This window comes from Cricetulus griseus, chromosome 10 (assembly GCF_003668045.3).
Source record: "Cricetulus griseus strain 17A/GY chromosome 10, alternate assembly CriGri-PICRH-1.0, whole genome shotgun sequence".
NCBI classification, from domain to species: Eukaryota; Metazoa; Chordata; class Mammalia; order Rodentia; family Cricetidae; genus Cricetulus; species Cricetulus griseus.
Window position 1 is genome coordinate 16,271,421 of NC_048603.1, and position 26,271 is coordinate 16,297,691.

At 48.2% G+C, this 26,271-nt stretch overlaps 1 long non-coding RNA gene across 2 annotated transcripts; it reads left to right on the forward strand.

The window, feature by feature from the left end:
* Positions 1-16,575: 16,575 nt before the first annotated feature.
* On the forward strand, positions 16,576-21,529 carry LOC118239373. 2 transcript variants are annotated; one of them, XR_004771335.1, is made up of 2 exons: positions 16,576-17,189; positions 17,971-21,529. It is a non-coding gene; the product is annotated as an uncharacterized LOC118239373 (long non-coding RNA). The 2 variants fall into 2 exon arrangements; XR_004771334.1 differs by having other exon boundaries at positions 18,058-21,529.
* Positions 21,530-26,271: the final 4,742 nt, after the last annotated feature.

Consider the following 26,271-nt stretch of genomic DNA (forward strand, 5'->3'; position numbering starts at 1 on the left):
CACGGAGCTGACACCTTTCCCCCTCCCTCCGCATCCTCCGGGGACAGCTGTTATTGCCAGCACCCCCAGGGCTCAGGCAGACGGTTGCCTACGGTGACTTTCTCCCTCTCCGGGTCTGTAAGAGACAGGCAATGAATGAGTGACGACTCGGGTGTGTAGGGCGGATAGGATCTATGGGTTCCTCTTCTAGATACCTGAGGAAAAGTTTCCCACACCTGGACTCTTCGGGTTATTGGAAAGCAGGAGCTGTCGGAGAAGACAGGTTGAGCTGTGGCAGGGGTGTGGGTGGGGCAAGTGGGTGGGGAGGTGTGCACAGGTCCTATTGGCTTGGGCAGGAGTCATCGAGTTCTGTTGGAGAATCCTGTATGGGTACCGCGTATGTTCAGGCCAGTGTGGGCTGCAGGGGTGGGGGTGGGGGGTGCTCGGAGTTCTGTGCACGTGTGTGGCCTGAGACTTTCCAATGTCTGTGAACAACACTGACAAATGAGTCTCCTTTCTGATGGATGGGAAGACGCATGCAGGGTGCCGTGGTGGTGGTGGTGGTGGGGACTGGACATGCATCGGTGTAGTACGTGTGTATGACGCCGGGCTGTGTGCTATGTAAACAGTGTGGCCTCAGCACCGGTGTGTTCATTCGAAAGACTTCGGGTCTTCCTTACTGACCCTTATCCTCGTGCGCACCCCAGTCTGCATTGGAGCCCCTGGTCTGTTACCTGCCTTGGATTAGCTTTTCCTGTGAGGCCAGGGTCAAGGACAAAACCCACACCCACCTTTCCCTGAGTATCGAAGTGAATTTGGAGCCCGCAGGGATTGGGGCACATCAGGTATTTCTTGGAAAGGCCGAGCAGAAGCTCCCGGATGGGGGGGGGGGGGTATGCCTCTGCAGAGGGTGAAGTGTTTGTGACAGGCAGAGGCACTGAAGAGAAATGGAGCCGTCCCACCCCACCCCCCTTCTGTGGCAGGGGAAGCTGGTTTTGTTTATGGTTTATTTAGAGGTCTGAGCCCTGATCTTAAAATATAGCTGCCTGCTTCACTGGTGGTGTATGTCTAGCTTGCCTGGGGAAGACAGTGAGGGAGTGGAGGAGCAGGAAAGGCATTCTGGGAAGGGGGATGAGGGGATCCTGGGTGGTGACCCAGATCTTTGCACCTGGGTGACTGTCTCTCTGCTTCCCTTTCGGGTTGCAGATCTCAGCTGAGCCCACACAGGGCAGACTCAGCCTTCCCCTGACAGGCGAGGGGGATGCTTTCAGCGGCCTGTTGAGTGAGCTGGGCTGCCTGACCTACATTCGCCACTCTGCAGAAGAGACAGGCCCCATCCTTCCCTTGGGCTCCGGTCCCTGACCCTGACAGAGTAGACCACTTTCACCCACACCTATCCTGATACCCACTGGCTTGCCTCCCACTGCAGGCCAAGGGTCCCATACAAATACAAGAGGGCCATGTCTTGCCCTCTAAAATCCTTCCTGGGGGCTTCCTAATACACTGAGAAGGGAAGCCTCTTGGCTGTCCCTGCTCCAAGACTCTCCATGGCCATCTCTCAAACTTCATCTCTTCACTGGGTGTTGTGCCCTGGCCATATGACCCCTTTGTCCCTGTGGCCTTTATACCTATTATCACGACAGCTTCGCGTGACAGATTTTTTTTTTCTTGTCACTTAGGACCTGTTTAAATGTCAGCTCCTCCGAGGCATGACTCCCCACCCCCACCCCCACTCCCAGACTGCTCCTGTCTGTGCTGTCACCGAGCATATATTAAACAGCTGTTGAATACCAAGAAAGGGTGAGTGACCAGGGCTCCAGTTGCTACATGAGATTGTTCCATGACAAAAGAAAAAAAAATCTTCACTTCAACTCCTCTTGAAGGAAAAGGAGAGAGGCTGTGACTGGAGACACTTCCAAGCTGTGGGGGTGTCTCTTTAGCAAATGATTGGATCTGGCCATCCAGTGGATCTCATAGCTAGTCAAAGCTCCCATAATGCCTTGAGCCCTGGACCACACCAATTGATCCAGAATCCCCAGCTTTTCCCAAAAGCTCCCAGTGTGACCCTAATGTGAAGCCAGCACTAGTGTAGGTGTCCACACAGCTGTGTGCCATGAGCCTGCTCCCTGAGGTCAGCACCAAGAGTAGCAGTGCCTGCCTGTGATGAAAGCCCCGTGGGCTTTTATTTTCTTTCTGTCTTTGCAGAAGGGCTCCTGCTGCTCTAGGAATCCTTTACCTTGGAGAGAATCCATTTGCAATTAGAAGTAATTATACTTTCTTTTTCTCCATAGACAAGGGCCAGCTCCTTACTTAGGCCCTTATAATGCCAAGAGTGATCAGGAGGACTGAGGAGGATAGAGAGATGGCTCAGTGGGCAAGGTGCTGTGTAAACATGAAGACCTGCATTCAGTCCCCAGAACCCACGTGACAATCCAAGCATGGGTGCCCCGAGCTTATAATCCCATCCCTGGAGAAGGCAGAAAGAAGCTGGGGGGTGGGGGGTCTCTGGGGCTTGCTGCCCAGTCAGTCTAATCAGTGAATTCAAGCCAATAAAAGACCCGGTCTCAAAAACCTGAGGAACAACACCCAAGGTTGACTTCTGCTCTCTGCATACATGTGCATGTATGTTCACAAACAGACACACACACCGCCCCTGATGAACAGGTGCAGATACAGGTGCACATATAAAAATAAGGACTAGGGGGCTGGAGACATGACTCAGCAGTTAGGAACACTGTTCTTGCAGAGGATCCAGATTCAGTTAGCAAACTCCAGTCCCAGGAGATCCGACATCTTCTGACCTGTGTGCACATTCATGCACACAGGCAAAACACCCAGGCACGTAAAATAAAATTTTAAAAATTTCAAAAAAGGACTAAGGAGAAGGCAGACAGGCAGCCTTTCTGGTGGATTTACCACGGAAGCTCCTGGGCTGGAGGCAGGTCTGGTCTGGGAGAGATGGAGGGAACAGGCAGTGGAGACCACAGACCTGGAAAAGTCCCTGGCCTCTGGCCTTACAAGACAAGTGCTGCAGAGGGAAGGAACGAAAGTGTATAGGAGATGGGAGTGATTAGGAGAAAGTTGGGGAAAATACGTTCTATGAAGTTTTGCTGGATATTATGAATACAGTTGCTCATTAAGTGTTTTCTCAGGAGAGAGCAGCAAATACTTATGCAGCTTTGGGATTGCTTCCCGACAAAGAACTGAGGGCTTTCATGTGAGAGTCCTTGCCTAGCCATTTGCAATTATCCCCAAGGGAACCCCCTCTCTCTCCAGCAGCACTCCCTCCAGGCTGATAGGCAGAGGCTGTAGTCAAGGAACCCTTAACAAAAAGGGGAGGCTTCTCACACCAGCCTCAAGGGTCAGGGTCTTGTCCCTCCTGCTTCCTATTCCAAGGCCCCTCTTCTGGAGCTCTCTGTCTGTCAGCCCCACTGCTTTGCTTCCTGGCACACTTCACTGAATTTTCCAGAACACCCTCCGGCTAGAATAATTAAGGAAAGCTTGAGTTAAGCTCAGACTTAAGGTGACCACAAGGAAAACTTAACAACATGGCTGCTAAAGCCATGCCTCCTGGCCTTGCCCTCCCTTGCCTCGGGGTCTGACCTGGTCTGCCTCAGAGGCCACGATAGACACCCAGTACGGCTCCTCTCTGTCTGCTTCCCTCTCCTCCCCTGCCACTCTCCCATGGGTAGTTAACAGATAACTGGAGCCTCCAGCCCTTCCTCTGGCCCCATTCTCTCAGCCCAGAGAGAAGCCTCCATCAGGACAACCTACCATTAGGCTCTCTTGTAGAAGCACGAGTAGCTGGCAGGTCCTTGCTATCTTCTGTGGCAGGCGGCTGGTGAAGACTAAGAGAGGGGAGGAAATGAGCGGCTCATGGTGGTAGTGGTTATCAGCATCATTGTCATGGTGGTCGTGTGGTTGTTGTGGTGGTTGTGATGGTTCTGGTCATGGTGGTTGTTGGTGGTCGTGGTGGTTTTGATGGTCATGGTGAACATAGCAGCAGAGAGAACGTAGGCAAGTTGCTCAAAATCCTGCTCTAGTCCTTTCCAATCCAACGTTTCCAGCCAGGGTACCTGGACTCCCATTTTTTCCTATGGCTAGAGTCTCTTATCTTTAAACCTATGCCAGTCCCTAATGTGTGAATATTGTGAAAATTAAAGGCACCAAGGCCCGATGCGTTGCAGCTCTGAGAACACCAGCCATAGCTAATGTGGATGGTGAGCCTTCCTGGTGTGTTCTGTCCCAGCAGGTCACGGCTTGCCTCCGTCTTAGCCTGGGTACTGTTATTGCTTTCTTTTACTGGTGTCCACTGAATGAGGGCTGCTTAGACACAAACATGCCTTTGTGGTTCCAAAATCTGCCTCTTAACTATCCCAAGGATGGTGGGCTGACTCCTACAACAAGAAGGCCTCCTGGTCTCAGAGGTTTAACATAATGAGTGGGTTGTTGCTCACTCCTGTTATAGGTGCTGGAGCATAGCCTTTGCAGGCGATCCCTGGACCCAGCTCCAAATGCCTGTAAGTCATTTCCAAGGATCCTCTGCAGTAAGCTGAGAAATAGTAGAGAGGAGTGGTGCAAGATGTTTAGATGTTTTTGAGGCCAGGTCTAGCAGTGGCAGACTCCACTTCTGTCCGTGTCTCTTGTCCAGACTTCAGTCACTTGCCACATATAACCATAGGTGGGTGGTAATGATATAAGAGACAAAGAAATTGGGGATTACAATAGACACCCTGTACCCTTTTCTTCCCGGATGGGAAGGGGGAACTACAGAGCCCCTATTCACCTGGAAGGACATCATGGCCCAGGGTGCTCCTCCCCCCCCCCCTGGGGTCCCTGGCCTAGCTCAGAGGAAGGGCTAGAATTTTTGTTTTTCTTTCTTCGGTGTATTTTCTGCCCTGACCTTTACCACGGTGTGCATGTGAAGGGTCTTGCGTGGATCCTGGGTTAAACAAGCAGTAAGGAGTTAGACAGAGAAGAACAATGGAGGCCACAGTCTGACAGCCAGACTTTGAAGCTACAAAACCAGGAGACACACACACACAGTTGGTGCAAGATGCCCAGGTTCACCACAGCCCCGTGCTGACTCCAAGGGTAACATCAATGGTGGGCAGAGGTGCTTGACTGGACTAGTTCTTACCACACCAGCTGCATTTCTGTGTCTTTAAGTGACAGCCGAGGAGAGGCCTGAAGCGTCTGGGGAGACCCCAGCAATGTCCACGCAGAGAGTGAGGCTCACACACAGGAATCTGTGTCAGGCTAGAAACACAAGAACCCAATCTAAGATTTCCTCCCTCCTCTTGCCTTGATCTGGACCCCATCCCTGCTAGGAACTTGGGATAAATTTCAGGAAGATTCCACTTTCTGCTCCAACCCATTTGTCCTTCACTGTGCCCAGCTGCCTGCCTAGGACACCCTCCCAGTTCCCCAAATCTCAGCTCCAAGGTGCTTACAGCTGCTGCCCAAGCCCTTACCCTTCTGCAGTGAAAGAAACTCCCACCCACCCTTCTACCCATCCATCGCCCATCGATCCATCCGCCCACCTACCCATCCCACACCCTGGATGCCTCTGTGGGCTCCTGTTTCCATGGTTACTTTCAGGGCCTGAGTCTGCTCTGGGTTTGCTAAATGATTCCCTAGCTCCAAGCTGTTCCTCGTGACAGCCTTCCTGCTGGACCCAAACCCTAGCTTGCTTTCGAGGTCCCACCCCTGCTTGGAGAGCCCCTACCCCCCAGTCGACATCCCTCAAGGTGAACCGTTTCTTAGATTAAAAATAAAACCCAAAGTTTCTCCAGCGTTTGCCGGTGAGCCTGCCTGAGAGACATCCGTTGGAAGCCAAGTGGGGTTCTCAGAGGTAGAGGGAAACTTGAAAAGGAGGGTCCCTTGCAATAACCATGAAAGCTAGCGTTTATTGGATACTTGTAAGCCAGACACTGCTCTGAGGACCAACATCTAGGAATGAGGTTAATTCACACAGCAGACCCATGGGGAATGTACCATGATTATCTGAAGGGCTTGAGGCCCATCGTTAAGGATTAGGAGCCTGTGCTGGAGTTGAAAGTCAAACATACTCCCGATGCCATGTCTGAAACACCAGGCTCACAGCCTCCTCCCTACAGCCATTCCTTCCACCCAGGGATTCTGGAAGTTTCCCTGAGTCTTTTTTTTTTCTTTCTTTCTTCCAAGACGGAGGTTCCTGAACACTGACCTCCCCAGCACACAGCTCTGTTCTGAGGGTGACAAGTCCCATATGTTGAGAGAGCCCTTTTCTAAAAGAGGGCCCCTTGGGAACAGCTGTCAGCGGCTTGAAAGCTTGGGTGGGCCACAGCTGTTCTGAGGAGGAACCTCTTGCCCCCTGGACCCTGAGCGGGTCTGTCTGGACTCTGGAGGTTTCTCCAGGGCAGAGACAAGCAGCAACTTGTCCTCAGAGGCCTTCAGCGGGGTGGGAAGAAGCAATCCCATCAGATACCCAGCTGAGGGGAAGACACAAGATGTTCCTACGAGTGACAGAAAACCAATTCACACTCTTCCCTGCAGCCAAAAGATTAAGCTAATTTTTCATTTCTCTGCTTACGTGCGTCTCGACTCAACATAGGCATCTAGGAATGCAAACAATGACTGGATTTTCTTAATTTAGGGCAGTTTTAATTAAATCTTGCTAAAATGACAGAGGCTTGGATATTTTTATCATAGTGGGAAGCTGTCTGATTTGGGATAGAGAGAGGTAGGGAACATGATGCTAAAAACATCCCCCTCTACTGGGGTGGGCCTCCCAGGTCAACTCCCGAGAGAAAGGCTATCTTATTGCCTTTGCTCTGGTCAGTCTTAAAGGACACCAGGTCCCCTGCACTGTGCTCTTTCTAAGTAGTTGAGGCCAGGAAAAAAGAAAGACAAAATGACTTGCTGGAAAAGAGGTTTGCATCTGAGAATAAATAAATAAATAAATAAATAAATAAATAAAGGACTTACCGGAAGTTCATAGCATAAGCATTAAGAAACCAATCTCAGAAACTGTCATAGGGGACTTCATGTCCCAGCACTGAGGACTTGGCCACAGCCAGGCTTCCTCTGTCTCCAGGGCCGTTGGCAGGATTCTCTTGTTTCCTCCAAATTTGTGGGGACTGTGTGACTCGATATGGAAAAAGACTTGTGACTGGAAGTGATGTTTCATGTCACATTATAGGCTGGCACCTTTCACTGTTACAGAGAGTTCCTTGATCTGCAGTGGAATCCCCTACGACAGAGCAGTTGGATCCTTGTGCTGCCCTGTGGAGCCCAGCAGCCCCGAAGGAGATAAGAAGCAGGCTATGGCTTGAAAGAAAAGCTAGGGGTGGGTCCCGTCACTGAGAGTTGAGAGCTGGTAGGTGATTTCATTCAACGGGGTCTCTCTTCTCTTGAGGAATAATACAATACATGGACGCTGTTTGGTTGAACGTTGCACCGTGAGACCGCCTTATTTTAATCATGTTACATAAGATTATTTTTCCCATTTCAAAAATGTGTCTGTCCCGTTTAGTCTAGAATAGGGGGAAGCTTGCTTTCGTTGGGGGCCAAGTAAAACTGGCGGGGAGTGTATATAACCTACTAATTCATAACTTACATGTCAGCAACAAGGCTTTGAAATTTACCAAAATATCAAGGCAGAAAGAACAGCCTCCCCCCTGAAAGGAATGTGAAGCAGGTCACGCTTCTAAGGGAATCAGTCCTACACGGATTCAGGGCTGGGAAGCACAGACTCCCAGGGAGGGACAATGGGGATGGGAAGAAGGAAATGAAAAAGTGTCTGAAGAAGAAAAGTTAGTTTCTCAGGGGCCAGGATGTGGTTCCCAGGTGAGTGCTGCCTAACATGCATGGAGCCCCGGGTTAGTCCCTGGTCCCACACCAAACAAAGCAGAAAAGTTTTTCACACTGAAGAATGTCCTCATTACGACGTTAAGGTTATGGTAATTCTAACTGATTCAATAAACAGACGTGTTGGAATTCTCAAAGGGCACCGAGTATTTGTTCTGCATGGTGAGCTGCTCTTCCACCTTCAGCACAACCTTCCACTGCCTCAGGATCCATTTATGTCAAGCCAGAAGAGGAAGAAATAACGGACTACTCTTACACTTCATGTCTACAGAATGATGCAAGACATATCCACTGGCATTTCACTGGCCAGAACTCAGTCACATGACCACTTCTAATTAGCGAAGAGGGTGGGGACCCCAAGGAAGGAGGATCCGGCTTGACGAATCTTACCAGAATATATAGTAAGAGGTTTCCATTCTTCCAAAGTTTGATTTACCCTGCAATCCAATTTAAAATGAGCCATAAGTAAACCCTGCTCTGTGCAGGTTACATTTGGGGGATGGATGAGTGTGATACTTTTTGCCTAAGGCACAAACTTCTACTTTTTGGATTAAAGCAATAATCATAGAACTGAGCCCCAGAAGCACCCTCTGGGATAGCTAAATTATTGGGCTTATATACAAACAAGTGTCGGCGAACCAGACAAAAGCGTTGAAGAGCGGGGAAGGCTTGAGAGAGGAGTGGTGGAAACTGCTCTGACATCAAAATTACTGTTTTACAGAAGAATATGGCTTTCAGGACAGGGCATCAAAATTACTGCTTTAGAAAAGAGAATATGGTTTTTCGGCTCCCAGAAAAGTAGACTCAAATGAATGCTGGGTTAAATGAACGATGACTACAAAAAAAAAAAAAAAAAAAAAAAATCTCTTTTTCAAGCCAGACGTCAGCATTAGATGTCTGTGTCCGTAGAGACACAGTTACAATGTGAACATCCCACCCTGCCATCCATGCCCAACACTTGTTTTCCAGAAGACAGTGCTGTCTTGGAGGTAGTGAGAACCTTTAGGAGGCATGGCTGGAAGAAGTTCCAGCCTTATTATCCTTTGCTTCACCATCTGCTGAGTGGGTAACAAGCTTTGCCACAAGCTCCTACCACCGTGCGTGGACAGTGCCTGGCCCTCATGCTTTCCTCACCTTGATTGACTGTGTCCCCTAAAACTGTGAGTTAACACACAAACCCCAATTCCCACAGACTACTTCTGCAGGGCATTTGCTCACAGCACCCTGAATGTACAGATGAGGATGCTGCTTTAAGAAACACGTTATTTTTATCGAGGAAGGGGTCAACAACAAACTCACTAAGGCTAGTTCAACTTATTGGCCTGTTCTCTCCGGCAGGGGGAGAGTAGGGGGGACCTGCTGCCATGGCATGGGGCTGTTGTTATTGTGAGGCTTGCAATCACGAGGCCTTTGAATCTGTTTGTATACATTAAATGCTACTCCAAATGCAAAAGCTTCACAGGAAGGGTCCATGCAAGGCACCCAAAAGAGAGACTCTTCATCAGTGTTAGTTCCCTGGGAGGTTTCAGGCAAGAGAGAAAATACAGCATGAGGAGAGACAACACGGCACAACCCGACTTCCCACCGAGCTGGGACTGGCCGGGTGTAAGGGTACAGTACACGGTTCTGAAGATAAGGACACAAGGATCTTGTTTACCAAGTCTGGACACCCTCACACTACTTGGCTTTGGACTCAACCTAAACTTGGATGTGGTCTGATTAGAACCACTTGTTTGGGTGATCTGAAGGTATCTTGACCTACGTTTTCTTCTTGGTTGCACACAGCCGAATTGTAAGGTTTTGGTATTTTGCAAAAAAAGGTTTCTATCGTGTTCAGAGGACTTGTAGCTCCAAAGCCACCAAATGTCTGACTTAGTGGCTGTCCATCTTACAGCTCCAGAGGGAGTAGCCAGGATTTGTATAGTGCATCTGTAACTACAAGTATGTCCCATGATGCAGTGGAAGGAGGTTCGGTATCGAAGCATACCCCCCTCCCCCACCGCCCCTGCCAAGGGAGCCACAGAACCTAGCCAGGATATTTAGAAGAACCTATACCAATCCTTGGGGAAGAAAGACCAGCAACCTTTGTCGATGAGAGGGTGAGCAACCCTAGAGCTGATTTCAGACTGGGTGTGCCCCCTGCATTTCCCTCATCGCTATGGCTACTCAAAGCCATTGGGCGTCCCTGTGAGCAAGGTTACCTAGCACAGATCAAGCTGCCCTGCAAATCTGGACGGATAGCTATAGCTCTGGGCAAGAATCATGGGGAGTGGAGTGTCCGGAGGTCCCCAATCCGAAGAGCAACCCCTGCTCTGCTCCAACATTTCCAGATGAAGATGGTGGCGAGTGTGCACACAGCCCCTGGTGTGTTTTCACTGGGAGGGAAGCCGAACTCACTCTCAGAGTCTCAGGGTTTCTTGGCTCTGAACTTGCCCAGTTTTGCACCGTACAAAGCCGAGTCCCACGGCCTTCTAAGATTTTTCCAAACCCCTCTCAGTTGTGTGGTTTTTTATTTTTTATAAATTTTTATTTAAATTAGAAACAATCTTACTTAACATATCAATCCCAGTTCCCTCTCCTTCCCATCCTCCCATGGCCCCTCAGCAAACCCCCCCCCATCCCACCTCACCCTTCCCAGGGAGGGTGAGGCCTTCCATGGGGATCATCAAAGTCTGTCACATCATTTGGGGCAGGGCCTAGGCCCTCCCCCATGTATCTAGACTGAGAGTATATCCCTCCATGGGGAATGGACTCCCAAAGTCCATTCGTGCACTACGGATAAATGCTGGGTGGTTTTTAATGTAACAACCACCACGATATTCCGTTATCTGTAGATCAGGGGTTTTTAATTACTCCCCTTTCTGACATCATAAATTAGAAACAACATGGGAAGACCTCAGAAGCACAAATGCAGAGAAAATAAGCAAGACTGGTTCAAGGGCTTAAACCTTGTGAAATCTGACCCCTGGGCCTCATGGGGGATGGCCTTCTGTATGCTGTGAATATATATTTCTCTTATTGATGAATAAAGCTGTTTCAGCCAATGGACAGGAAGGATGCAGCCTGGCAGGAAGTATAAGTGGGGCTACCAGACTAGGAGAATTCTTGGAAGAGGAACTCAGAGAGTGAGTCACGAGAGAGACAACATATAGCTGCCGAGGGAGGAAGAGTTCTGGGCATCATGGGTAACTCAAGGCCACGTGGAGATGCACAGCTTAATAGAAATGGGTTAGTAATTTAGACAGAGCTACCAACAAGAAGCCTGAGCCATTGGCCAAACAGTTTATAATTAATATAAGCCTCTGTGTGTTTATTGGGGACTAAACGGCTGTGGGACCGGGTGGGACAGAAACTTCCGTCTACATGGGCCTCTGGCTTGGATGGGTGTGTGACACTTGAGTTGAGGAGGGGACACGAAAGCTTTCTCTGTCACCCAGCTTGACCTAGAAAGCATTTGGCAGAAGAGGTGTAGGAGATTGCTCTGAGCTCAAAGACAGCTGGAAATGAGAAAGAACTAAAGGGTCGTGTTTCTTAAGCCTTAAAGTTGAAACACGTGGTTTGGCCCATGGGTAGCTATAGGATAGAAAATCTGTGATTAGATAATCCAAATCGCAGAATGCTGTGGCTGTGTCCTAAGTGGGATCTGAAAGTTGGTTGTTGGTCCAGCTGGTCCGTGGAGCTCTGAGCACCTGTTTGTGTGAAATGTGGGTATGCGGCTTTACTTGGCCATACAGCCAAGGAGGAGTTGGTGGTAGAGTTGCCTTGGCAAAGAGAAGAACAGGCTGAAGGGTGAGGGAATAATAGAGTCAGTTTCTCTTGGGCCTCCCACACAGGCAGAGAACTTATACAGAAAGCCAAAAAGTTGATGACGCTCCTGGTGCATCAAGACCACCTTGGAGCTAGTAGGAAATCCTGAAATTCCCTAACAGCCTCTCTCTGCAGGGAGCCCAATACAGCTCTGTATGTCATGAGTTGGTGCCCATGGACACTTCCTCTTCACCAAAAATAATTGACTTTCTTCGCTCTGTATGTCATGAGTTGGTGCCCATGGACACTTCCTCTTCACCAAAAATAATTGACTTTCTTCAAGGGACATGAGCAGCAGTGAGTTTCCAGAGCATCGTCTGAGTGTCCTCAGATCATGGGGCTTAGTCAGCCATCTAAGGATGGTGGGCCCTTTGGGGGTGGCGCAGGGGGGGCAGGACAAGCAGAGGAATTCTAGGTTGCTGGCGCTTTTGTAGCCTCAACAAGGGAAACCAAGTTAAAGAAAAAACTAGGTGTCCAAATAGCAACAGAGACGTTTTCTTTCAGACTTAAAATTGGGTCATATGGTAGGTGACATGGTTGGATAATAGGATAGCATATCTAAATTCAGGACTGGCCTAGAAAGAATTGCCAAAGCAGAGCTGGGTTAGCCTGATTGAATGTCTCTCTTGGTGAGATCCCTGGCTATGCACACTTGTTTATCCAGCCTGTTGTCTAAGCAAAACAGGGACCCACAGACTGCTTTATAATACCAGCGGAGTCTTGCCAGCCAGCTGCTGGCTTTGCATTGTATCGTGATCTAAGGTTTTGAGGAGGTTGGGTCGCTGAGGTCTGTTTAGGATGCAAATTACTGCTTAAAGTGTCTTAAAGACTTTGAGAATATATTTTAATCATCGAGTGTTCCCCCAAGCTCAGCATCATACTCATGAATAAATCGTTGTGCCTTTGATTCGACAGAAATTGGGTGGACTTGCTGAATTAATGAACTTTTCTTTTCTTCTGGTCCTTCTCAGAACCGTGGCAACATGCACTGCTGTTAGCTTTGCGAGATGCAGATGAAGTATAATTTCCCCCAAATTGATCTGTTCTACATCACTGAGTTTCAGCTATTTGCATTTTTATGCCAGAATCAAATTTAGCTTATTATTATTGTCGTGGAAAATAATTATAACCCTTTAATTGTCACGGTACTTGACAATTTTAAAAAACCAAAAACAACTCACCAGTCTTCCTTAGTTCCTCCTTTACTCTAACCCTGAGGACTAAGCAGATTCGGTTTATCACCCCAGCCCCCAACCCCCAAAACAGCCCTTGTTTCCAGATAGTCAATTAAGGCTCTCAAAGGTTAAGTGACTTTCTTTATCCAAGTTTGTCATGGCAAGTGGCTCTGCCCATCCCAAGGTCTGGCCTCATCAAGCCCTCTTTCAGGGTCTTCAAGGTGGGTGCAATCATCTTGATCCTACAGCTTCCTCTGAGAATAATGGATGTGGGCACAAGCCAGACACAGGAGTGGCTCCTATGCGGCCCTCTTCTCCTCCCATCTCCAGGTGATGTAGATTCTATTTGGGGTCTTGAAGTCCAGTAGGGCTAGACTCTGACCGAACAGGTTTTCCTTCAACCAGCCTGGAGCTCCGGGCCTCATGTACAAACATACACAGCCAAAGGCACATACATGTACAATTCATGTGTGCTGGCAGATGCTAGCTCCTCTAAATTCCGAATCCGTAGCAGGTTAAGAGGAAAATGCCTCTTTCCCACCCAACAGTGACTATTCTGGCCTCTAAAATCAGCCCCCGCCACAAGCTCAGGGCAAGTCGCTCTTCATATGTAAGCTTTGCAATGCCCAAGACCTTGACTTTCATTCCCAGGTAGTTCTCACTTGCCGGTTGCCTTGTCCACAGCATTTGGTGTCCTTCTTCAGCCCCTGAGCCTCTGATTGCTGTATGTCCTCATCCCTTCCCCCTTTTCTGACCCTTTTTGCCCAGAAGATATTAACAATGCCCTAGGACTGTTTCTATTTGGTTCTCATGCTTCCTTAGCAAGCTCAGCCCGAGTGGGGTTCAGCATGGAACTGTCAGATATCAGTTGATGCCTGGTCTAACTTCCTTTCACGGAGGGGATGTTTCCATTTGTGTGTGGTAGAATGACTAGATTAAACATGCCTTGAGTATTGATGACAGACAACTCTGAAGAGAATCAGAAGTACCCCACCAGCTCTCTGGAAGAATGGCACCACAATAACCACACCCCCCCCAAGACTTACTTGGAGCCTTGTAACCAATAGCCTGGAGGCAAATGTCTGGTTCAAGTTCGGGAAGAACGAAACTGGCCGGTGGATCTCAGTCCTTTCTTCACGCCACTACCTCATGTTCTCATACCTCTAAGCTGTGTCTGAGGAAGGGAACAGCAATGGCAAATTTCCCCTCCCAGCTCATTGGTTGACACTGTGTCCTATGATCACTTCTAACTGCAAGCGTTGTTGGGGGTGGTCGAGAGCATTCCCTAACCTTTTGGAGTCCCTACAGTTGACAATAAAAGAGAGGGGAATAAGAATTGAGGGTTGACTTAATCAGATTTAAAAGGGGGAAAGGAGTGTCTTTCTTTCACCTAGAAGTAATATAGTAACTCTGTGTCCTTCATACACCTAAGCCCTTGAGTCTTTCCCAAAAGCCAGGTACCTACCACGAGAAACATTAAATTGTGTGGGCAGAAATAGAAATAAATACTCATTCAGCAGACACACGTCAGGCACCCGTGTTTAGAGAATGAGTCCCCCCTCCCCCCGTCCATGGCTGTGCAGAGGTTATCCTGGAACAGGAGCAGCAGGCAATAGGAAGATGCCAAAAAAAGAGGATGGTTTCCTTGAGGCGGTGACACCTCAAGGTAGTATAAGATGCCTGTATTTTCCAGCCACAGTTACTAAGATGTGGAGTATCTATCTTTTAAGTCAAACCTGAGGGCATCTTTCAAATAAAGATAAACTCCACACAGTGGTAGAATTGACACTACACCACCACCACTTAGCACAGGCTTACCATACCGCATTGAGTTCTAAGGACTCTTAACTGGACACTCTTGAATGATGAGGGATGTCCTTCTGTTTGCTGTGAATATGTTTGTCTTATTGGTTGATGAATAAAGCTGTTTTGGCCAATGGGCAGGCAGGACTTAGCCAGGTGGGAAATCCAAACAGAAATAAAGGTAGTAGGCAGAGTCAAGGAGATGCCTTGTAGCTGCCGAGACCTGGGCATCCCCGGTAAGCCAAGACCATGTGGAGATACACAGATAAATAGAAATGGGTTAATAATTAAGAAGGAACTAGCCAGTAAGAAGCCTAAGCCAATGGACAAACAGTTATGAATAGATACTAAGTCTCAGAGTGGTTATTTCATAGGGGCTGCAGGAACCCGATTGGGTGGAGAGAAACCCGTCCATTGGAACTGAGACTAGATGGAGAAAAATCTCAACACCTGAATGGCATCTTCCCATGCAGAAATATTGCTGTTCTCCCAAGGAAAATCAGTAGTGGATTCTTTGGAAGATTTAGCCGAGTAGAAGGTGGAATGAGAATATGAAGATTCTCAGGCTTTTTAAGGACAGAAGGCCCGTTTGAGAAAACAGGGCCAGCCAAGAACAGGGACATCGGATGACTGTCATAGCAGGGTTAAACTGAAAGCCTGCACTACACACACAGTGAAAGGCCACAGCAACAGGGACACCGAGGTAACTGAAGAGTGGCTGGACAATGGGACAGACTGTCTGAATCCAGAATTTGTTCTTGACTTGACCATAGCTTTTATGTGGCCATCTCACTAAATTCTAGTTGTGTGTGGGTCTTGTATCCAGCCTATTATCTGAGTGGATGAGAACCTACAGTCAGGTTTCAAAGAGGCCACAGGAGGATGGCCTGGGCAGCTTTGCTATGTGGCAGAGTAGCAAGACCTCAGAGAGAAAACCCAAGATCGTTCTAGCAAGAGGACAGAGCTTGCGACAGCTGTGATCACTGTAAACAGAGGGGATGCGTTTGAATAAATAATGAGAAGAGGAGCTCCCTTGCCCCCCAAGTTCAGTCTCTAACCCTTGCCCAAGAATTCTCCTGACCCCTCAACAGCACACATGCAGAGATCTGAGGTCTCTGCTCAACCAAGTTCACTGCCTGCTGAGAAAAATAAATAAATAAATAAAATCTGCGTATATCCCCACTGCCAATCTGGATGAAAGTGGTCATTCCCATCACTTCAGGGGCGCTTGCAGCTGAGACACTGGGTATCATGACATGTCCTCTGGCTCTTCTATTTGCTCACCTGCCTGTGCTATATATAGTATGTACAGCAGCTCTGCCTACAGAAACCTGTTCTGTTTGTGCATGAAGCAGGCCAGAGGGACATGAATGTGACCCCCCCCCATACACACCACTAGGAGTAAGGGGTCCTCAACCAGTAACAGTTGTGAATAGTCTCATCATTCAAAAGGAGGAGAGGAGCCGTGGCTGATTCTTGGCGTAGCTTCGCAATAGGATCAGCCTCTTTTGGTGTTCACCTTTCACTGGTTTCTCTCTCTCCTGCCACACATGCTCCCCTGGTATCGTCTCCTAAGGCCACCTTGAAGCTGCTTGCCTCTAATCTCAAGGGATGCTTCCCCTAAGATGCTGGGGCTCCCCAGGCTCAGATAATAGAGAAAGCATGGCATCCAGGGTTGCCAGGTAACTGGACTGGACTCTGGGCTGATGCCTTCAAAGCTCAGTCTTCCCCCTCCTATCTTAGAGCCCCTGGAGTCAAAGGCAATCATGAAGGCAGGGGTGGGTGGATCTTAGCATGGTTGTATGGGAAGGGAGGATTTGGCTGCTCTTGGCCTCTCTCAAGAACGAGCAGCTGTGGGAGCAGCTGAGTGACAGAATGATAACTCAGTTGTGAAGTCTCCTTCACAATTAGCTCAAGGCCCAGGGATGTCATCAAAGGAAAGGTCAATGCCTCCCCGGTGTCATCCTCCCAGTGTGGGGTCTTCCACCTCAGCTTGGGAAGGGGCCAGAGCAGATGCTGGTCTCCAGGGGTTCTGCTTAGAAAATTGCTCATCAGTGAACTGTATGGAGGAGGAGGAGAACTGCCTCCATGTTCCCTCCTAGGAAAAGAGTGACTCTCCACTTGATGAAGTCCCCTCCAGGTTCAGAGGACAAACAGACAGCTCCCAAGTACATCCTCCTTTCCCAGATGGCCTCAGCAGACACAGCACTCGTGACTTGCCATAAACACTCCAGGGGAGGCAGATGACTCATGCTGAACTCACCAGAAGCCGGCCATCCCCAGGGTGGCTGGAAAGCAAAGCTCTCTTGATGTACACGCTGGCAAAGGGCCCCTCACAGAACCCATCCTCACCAGGCAAACAAACCAACCACCAGAAAGCTCAAGTCTCTTCAGCTTGCTACAGCAGATGAGTGAGCAGTCTACCAGTCTGGTGCTCGTTCTGGTGCAGACATGCAGGTCCCAGAGAGCCTCTTCACAGAGAGATGCCAGTTTGGACAAAAGGTTCAGAGAGTCGGAGGCACCTAGGCTCACATCCACGTTTTTCTTCTCATCAACATCCCTATGTAAAAGAAGGTAAATTATAACAAACCACGGACATCTCATGGGTGCAGTAGGATTAGATGGTGCTATGTTTATACAACCACTGTGCAAATACAAAGCTGCATCCCTGCTAATGGTGCCTGGGGAAAGGCTTGAGCAGCGAGGATAGTGTGATGCCATTCTATGCAAAATTGCGGCGTAGCAATAGGGCAATGATCAAATATTCATAGGAGGTAAGCTTGGGGGCAGTTCTGATCCCCTTCTCTCATTCTCTGAATTTCTTTTACAACTTACACACATAAGCGACACTGCCTGCCTACAGCTCAAGGCATCCCAGCAAAGGCTGGACTCTTGATGTGGCTGAGTATAGAAGTTTCAGACTAGACATCTAGAGGGAGATCAGTTCTCTTCATCACAGAAAGTAAAGAGTATGGGTTCCCCCAAACAACCTGAGAAGAGCATGACATTCAGCTGAGATGGGAGAAAAGAGAGCAAAGTGACAAGATCCCTGGTGGTTAGCAGTATCGATGGGGGAAGTCCTTCTGTTTCTCTTATTGGTTGATGAATAAAACACTGTAGCCAATAGAGGAGGGAGATAGGCCATACGAGGAGATGAGGAGAATTCTGGGAAATGTAGGCAGAGGAAGACTGCAAAACAGTAAGACGCACCAGACATTCTCCAGTAAGATAAGACCACGTGGAAATATATAGGTTAATAGAAATGGGTTAATAATTAAGAAGGAGCTAGCCAATAAGAAGCCCTAGTCATCGGCCAACATTTAATAACTAATGTAGCATCTCTGTGCTTATTTAGGGCAAGGCGGCGGCAGGACAAGAAAAATCCCAGCAACTCAGCATGACCTTACATTTTGCACTACTCACCCAAATGCTTCTTCCTCAGATGTTTGTGGAGACCTAAAACCAGGATCCAGAGTGGCTGGCTGCTTATGCAACTGTCGGTGGCTCCAAGGGTATGCATCATGAGAGAGGCCACCTTGGATACTGTCCTGCCTCCTTGACCCAGCTTCTTAGAAACCCTGGACAGTCTAGTGTGCCTTGTTAGTCAAAGCAGTCAAAAGGCCCACCCGGGCTCAAGAGGAGAAGAGCCAGCCCTCATCTCCTGATGGAAGAGTCACAGAGCTTTAGAATGAGCATGTGGGGTTGAAAACATTGTTGTGGACATTTTTTGAAAAATACAATCTGCCATCAGACATTTCGCAGATGCTGGGGGGCAGGACGGTCCTCAGCTGATATCTGAGTTGCAATCAGGAAAAACAAAAAAAAAAACAGCACTACTATTTTTTAAGACAAAATATTAACTGAACTAGACTTCAAATCAAACTGAGATCATTTGAAAGAACACGGATAATGAATAGAGGCTTTTATTATCGTGGATTTCCCAGAATTTGGCTGTGAAAATCATCATGAAAATGAACAAGCGGAATGAAAAATGTTTCTCTCTCAACGGTGCTGGAGATTCACCAGGGAAGAGCTGGAAGCCGGCCCTGACAACGTCAGAAGGTCAGACCTTGGTTGTCAGGGGGACTGACCTGGTGAGACAGTGTGGAGAGGAGGTGGTCGGACAGATCCGGGCTAGCCTAGAAAGGACAAGACACCGCACATTCTTCTAACGTCGTCTGCTCCACCTACATGTGTGTTCTCTCACGAGTGACAGCTTAGGGACATGGACTTGAGAGCTTGGGAATCTCCTATTCCATTTGGAGCTTTAGCAAGTGAGTCAAGGGCTTACAGACCTTGGCCTCCTTCTTGGTCTCTGACCCCAGAGACCATCTCCTGAAAAGGAAGGCTCCCCACACCAGGCACTCACTCCTGTCCCCGTTGCTCTGGCTTTACAATGAGTCTGCATGGTGAGTCCCTGCCGTCAGACCTGAAGTCCTCTGTCAAGGGACCCAGAGGGACCTTCAGGTCATGCAGATTGGAATGTGGGGACCCCGCCCTACATCACTGTACCATCCACAGTCTCAGGGTTGAAGCCGGGTGGTGGGGGGTGGGGCGGCCTTCGTGTCGAGAGAAATCGTTTGGGCTCAGATAAAGAAAGCTTTGATTAATGGGAGTGGAGTTCCGTGGTGACGCCCATTTGAAAACTATCCTGATTTTCTGCTCTAGCTGCCTGAGCAGCAGGACTGAGAGAAGGCCTCTCTCAGTACCCAGCCGTCTCCCCTGGGTTGACATCCTGTGGCCTCTGGGACTCCATCTGCTTTTCCATAAGCCACACCCCCATCTCCCACACCCTAACTGATCACTGATCTCAAGGGTGATGCTTTGGCCACTTCCTAGTCTGGATTCTTTGGGTTTGGAGGGCAGCGGGTCAGTGCTCCCCTGTGGGCGTGGGAATCAAGATTCACTAGACTCTGTGCAGGTTAAGTGAAGTTTATTTGGGGAGAGTGTATTTACACAAGAAACAGATGACTGCCGAGGGTTCCAGCTTTAAGGATACCGACCCTGCCACCAGGATGCTTCTCGAGAAGGAAGCAAGAGAGAGCTCCAAGCCCCAAACCTAATCCTTATCGCCGGTCAGGTCCGCACCTGGGACCACGCCCTTGGGTGTGGGCAGTGTTACCGTGTGGAGATGGATATCACTACATTCCCCGACTTCTCTTTAACTACACCGTCCATGACGCTCTTTCACAGACTCCTAGAATGCAAGGCCTGCAAAGATCTTAGTCTCTGAGACTTATAGCGCCTCTCATTTTTGCCGACATGTATCACAGGTTGGAACACTAAGGTCCAGAGAAGGGGAGAAGACGCATCTGCCCATCTCTCTATCAGCACCTATGCTAGGACTCACAGAGAGGCCCACTTGGGGTGTGGCACACGCCTGAATTCCCCCCTGCATCCCCCTTCCTTGCAAAGGGCAGGCCCCGCTGGAGATCATGCCAGACGGTGTCAAACAGGAACGCGTCTTCCTTCTTGAAATACATTCTGGATCAGCAGACAGGCCCCCTTCAAGACCCCAGCAATGCGGTTTGCCCAAAGCCTAGCACACAGTAACTCAGAAACATATGTGGTGAGCAATAACAGTCATAAATTTTATGAGATTATGTGTTCCTAATGTGAGATTTCAAGCTGATGTGTTTGTTGCGCTATGCCAAGCTTCAGTGTGATTCGATCAAGTTGTACTTAATCTTCCCTTATTTACTCCGGGTGAGAGTGAGTCATGGAGTAGTCTCTGGTCCAGTCTGCTGAGCTAATTTGCCCCAAGTATTGTGATGGAGTGGTGATTTGTTTTCTCTGAGTGCTCAGAGTTTATTTGCTCATATCATTAAATGGGTCTGGACCACATGTAGTGAGAAGACTGTAGCCTAGGACCCCTCCGAAGAGCCAGCCTGGGACGGGGGATATCTCAGACGTGTTACAGCTTCTTTTCCTCCCAAACTGAGTCATGCACAATGCTTTGTGTGTCTGTTGACTGGAAGACTTAACTCTGTGTCATTTTTTACAGAGAAAGCCATCTTGACCACCTCCCCTGCATCCCAAAGCCCATAGCCAGTGAGTCTAGAGTGAAGAGAGAGTATTGTCATCTCACGGAAGATGAAAAAGGCCCAGACGTTTTGCCCAAGGCTAGGAATGAATCCAACCACCAAGTTTGTTCCCTAGGGAGATGATGGGACTGTGCAGATGGAATCTAGGGACTTGACACAGGCCTCGCTGTTCTTGGGCTAAGAATAGTGAGAACCAGTCTACGCTTGACAGCTAGGGTTTGGGGACCTTCTGCTGTTACAGGGATGGGAGAAATGTGGCCCATGGGCTCGGGGCAGGGGTGAGAGAGTTTTCCATGACTTCTCCTTTGATCGTGGTGCTGACTGTCCCAATTTTTCTGGGGTTCACAAGTTTCCCAGGGTGTGGGGCTTTCAGAGACGAAATGTGGAAAAGTTCTGGGCAAAACAGGACAAGTTGGTTACTCTAACCTTAATGTCCCTTGACTTTGGCAGCTTAGGCCTTCAGATTTAGACTAAGCTTTGGGTTGGGAATGGGAAGGCCACTGTCTCCTCTAACAAAAGGGCCACTGCCTGGCCTCTGTTGTGGGAAAAAAGGTCACAGTTTCAGTTTCTATCTCTGACTGCTCTTGAACTCACATTAAGACATAATTGACATCTTAACAGTATTAAGGTATGGGGCCGTTAAGAGGGGGTCATGAACAGATTAAGGTATTAATAGTCTGCCTGTGGATGCTAGTTACTGTGGCAGCCCCTCATAAGAAAGAGAGTCCCGTCCCTCAGATTCCCTTTTCCAGGCACATGCTTGACCTTCCGAGTCTCCGTCATGCAAAGGCGTAGCAAAGGAATTGTGCCATGCCCTTGGCTTCCAAGCCTCATCAAATAAAGAAATAAATTAAATTTCTAATTTTCCTAGTCTGTGGTATTCTGTTACAACAAAATAAAATGGACTAAGACATAAACCTGCCCCTCTCCCTCTCCCTCTCCAGTGACAATTTATCCATCATTCTCTCAGGCCCACACCCTTAGACCTCTGCTACGGGGGAGGGCAGCTGCCTTCCCTGCCAGTGTGAGCATTGGCAGGCTCTGTATATGCTCACAGTCTCTCTCTCTCTCTCTCTCTCTCTCTCTCTCTCCTCTCTCTCTCTCTCTCTCTGCATGTGTGTCTGTGTGTATGTTTTTTGTTTTAGTAATAAAATTTAGAACACACTATGGTAAGCCCTTAGGGACTGGGGATAATTCCCAGATTCTACTTAATTTTATTTAAAGAGTTGGGGCTCTGGGACCCAAAATCTGACACTTAATTTGGCCTTGAGAATTAGTGTGACCTCCTTAGACCTCAGTTTCCTAATGTATAAGATGGGGAACAAAGGCAAGGTTAGTTAATCACAAAGAACTCAGAATAAGACTAGGTACACAGTAACTAGAGAAAACATATTACCTATTGCATCCAAAAGAGCTGGCGGGGTCAAGCCTGCTAAATGATTTTGTATAGCACTATTTTGTGTATTGTATTTTGTGTGCAAGGCTGTCCTGGTGCCATCAGAACCAGAACCGCACACCAGAGGGAAGCTCCACTGTAGTACTGGGCGGGCTAAGGCTTGTTACAGTAACAGGCAGTGCCCAGACCTCAGTGGGCTGGCACAATAGGTCTGATTGCACTTTTGTGCAACACCTGCTGCAGGTCTGGCTGGCTTCTAGAACTGCTTCCCTCCCACGGCACGGTTGCTGTCTCCTCTGCCAGCTTTTCTAACTGCTTTCATTCTGTCTCGCCATGGAGTCAGTCACTGGCTCCCAGAATCCTCTGGACAAGCCGCTTTGAATTTCAACTTACTTATGGACCGTGGACATTGATGCTTTTTGCTGAAGATGTAAGTTAACAAAAGGTCAGAAAAGATCAGTGGCCGCAGGCTTCCAAACACAGAAATCGAAGGATATCAGAGGTAAAGCCCAGCTCCGGAGTCTCTCCTGGTTGGTCAGCTCACTGTGCTGCTGTCAGACGTTTGCCTTCCCCCGGCGGGGGGGGGGGGGGTTGGTTTCAAGATCACTATCTTAGATTCCAGCAGGAGGCAACTCCCCAACATTCCCCCCCACTTTCCAGTCATCACAAGGAACATCTGCAGATGCTCGATGTCTTCCAACGCGCCTCAGGGCATTGGGCTGAGGTTCAGCGCTTGCATTATTTTGGATCTGAATGGCATTAATCTAACTTAAAATAGCTTGCCAAATTAGTCCCAAGAAAATAAATTTAATAGTGGATGTTTTTGAAAGCATACCTTTGGCTTGCATTTGATAATCTGTGTCTTTATTAATATACCCAAATGTTCTTTGAAAATTGCACAGAATCTCTCATTTAGCTCTTATTGTCGTCATGGCACGACTTCAACTTTCCCTTCATGCCCTTGACAACGTTTCAAACTCTTGTCTGGTGAAAGTGTATTTAGCCTATGGTGCAGTTGCAGAGACCCTGAGTGGTGCAAAAGTGTATACCGATATCAGAAGTGAATGGGTTTTTCTTGTTTTGTTTGGTTTGGTTTGGTTTTTCGAGACAGGGTTTCTCTGTGGCTTTGGAGGCTGTCCTGGAACTCGCTCTTGTAGACCAAGCTGGTCTCAAACTCACAGAGATCCTCCTGCCTCTGCCTCCCGAGTGCTGGGATTAAAGGTGTGCACCACCAACGCCCGGCTCAGAAGTGAATGTTACCATATACTCACTACCAAGGTGAAAAGATACACAGCCAAGGAAGAGAAAATGTCCTGAGGTCATTTCAGAGAACTCTCTCTTTCCTTGCCTTGTTTTCCATTCATATTTGAAGTACAGTGATAAGGCCTAGGCCCTCAATTGTTTTTAGTGTTGATTGTTTAAATTGTCTACTAACACTGCTTATAATTCTTCTCCAGCAGTGTATTCCCCGATGGAAAGGAACATGAGGCACTTTTTGTTGGGTTTATAGGTTCCTCAGATGCAATCTCCAGCAACTTACATACAGAAATATTTGCATTTGAGGAACCTAGAAATCCAACAAAAAGGGCCCCAAGTTCCCTTTCGGTCAGGGGTGTGTCTCGTGAGGAAAGTCAAGGTTATATAGCTAAAACAACAAGGAACAAGGAGCCCTTCTGACTTGATCCAGACTGAGTTCCTTCATTGCATCTGCTACAATTTTAATTGTTTACTTTTGTATTTCATTCCATAAATAGGTATAATGTTATCTGCTGTTGGTACTAACATTGTGCATTAATGTTCTGCCATGATATTATTGAATTTTGCTCTGGCTTTTGCCAAATGGATACAATTTCCACCATCATATCCTGCTCAAAAAGTTTTTGGGATGGTCCTCTAAGCAGAAGATTCAATTTGCCAGAGATTAAAACCTTGTATAATCTGTGTTCCGCAACAGTACAACAGTTGTTTTTACTCATGGTTATTGTGGTGATATCTTTCTTGCACAAATAAAGCCTGGGGGGGGCAGTCAGAGAATGGAGCTTGCCTCTAGCTAACCATAGAGGTCTGGAGGTCTGTACAGACAGACAGGAAGTAGCTGGGCAGAAACAGGATATAAGCAGGGAGAACAAGGAAATGGCTCTCTGCTGAGACACTGAGGAGGTAAGGTGTGCTGTGGCTTTCGCCTTCTCTCTGATCTCTCAGCATTTCCCTCTATCTGACTCGGGCTCTTTATTATCTAGGCCAATTAATAACCCCATTTACAGATTATAATTTGTAATTTAGCAACTGACATTTTTTCTTAAAACAAAAACCAGACTTAGCATGCTGGCACTGTAGCAGTGAAGGTCTCTAACGGATGCTACGTTAATGAGCAGCCACCAGACCTCAGCGTGCTGACACAAGTCAGCTAAGCACACATCTGAGCAACACTCTCTACATAGTGTCCCATTAAGCGGCTTTGGTGACCCAGACAGACAGCCTGCAGCTGTACGTCCGACCTGGTACTCAGACACCGTGGAAGGAAGTCTCCTACCTCTACAGAAATGCTTGGGCTCAGAAATGGGACGGTCACTGTTGTCACTGTTAGACCCCCGGAAGCTCAGGCCTCCAGGACCTCAGTCACCCCAATCACCAGGCGGAGTCGAAAGCTTGATGCAAACTGCACGAGGATTTATTATAGTTGTTTAACGAGCTAACCCCATGTTAGCTCGGGCCTTTCATCCACCCCCCAAGGGGGGTGGCTAGGAAAGACAGCTCGAAGCGTCTGCATAGAGATCTTTATAGGGCAGCATACGGGGAGTGTCTAGGGGTACGCAAGGCTCAGGATTGGTGTGCCTCCAGGCTTGGAGGGTTTGCCCTGTGTTGATTGGTCAACTGGTTGTTATGGCCCATAGGCTCTCCCAGGGTGGTTGCTCGCTATGCTCTGCGTGTCATTGCTGTGCACTTGTCCATAAAGCACACCCAGAGCCGTAAAGCATAGCACCACCAGCTAACTTCTGATTGGTTCCTTGCCACGAGGCAGGCACCTAACGTCTAGTGACTAAGACAAGGTCAGGCAAGCACATGCTCAGCTGTCACGGCTGCTGAAATGGGGACCTGGTCCCTTCATCACTACCAGTCAGCAAGAACTGAATCTAAGACTTCTCCCAACCCCGAGGGGTGGAAATACACGATCGTTGTGCTTACCCGGGAGGAGGAAAGAACAATTATTATTAAACTCCAGATTGCTGGTTGTGATGACTTACTATTTATTATGCTCTTTTTGTTTGTGGGAAAAGTATGGTAAACGCTGCCGTCCTTGCACCATTGCTCACTTTCATCCTCACCTCAAGAAGACAAGCATATGGGATTCTTTGATGGAGGCTAGCGCTAGCTCCCTGTCCCCATTGTTTGAAAGAATGTATGTGCACTAAGTGTGTAAAAACTTCCTATGTCTAATATCTTTTGAAAGTTAATTTACCTATTTGAACTTAGAAATTTAACCCTCTGACCCACATGGGTAGTACTCGGAGTTCTCTGGTCTCTCAGGCTCTAGCCATTCCTGCCCAACCAATCTCCAGCTTTTCCTGCTTCCTGAATCTTTCTGGGGAGATCCTGAGAGGATCTTAAGCCTGTTCCTCCAATTGGCCCATCAGTCCCTGTTTCTTCCACTGTTTTCCATGTCCTGGCTTCTCCAGCTTCATCTTTCCTCAAAATCCAACCTTATCCTGCTGCTCAACACAAACTATCTTTTCCTGCCCTCAGCAGTGGCAGCCACGAAAAGCCTGCGTTCCCAGGAGCCTAAGAAATAGTAGAGAAATAGTTCGGTGTATGTAGTGGATAACGAATCCCTTAAATACCTGTAGCTTAAACAAAAACCATGGTTCAGGAGGTCAATAATTAGTCTAAACTTAGATGGGCCCCTCTTGTTTTGGGACAGCTGTAGTGAGTCAATTCGGCTTATCTCAATGGGGTCTTTTGCATGTTTGTGGCCTCTGTTGGATAACTTGGCTGACTGTGATCCACAGCGTCTCTTGTCCTCTAACACGGAAGAATCAAGACTCCCAAGAGAAAGAGCCAAAGTGTGCAAGGCTTCTCCAAGGCTAGGGTCAAAACAAGCAAATGTCTCTTTTTATAAATTCTGTTGGTCAAAGTACTGTGGATGGAAGTTTCTGTCCCGCTCAGTCCAGCAGCCATTTAGTCCCAAATAAGCACACCGAGGCTTATATTAATTAGA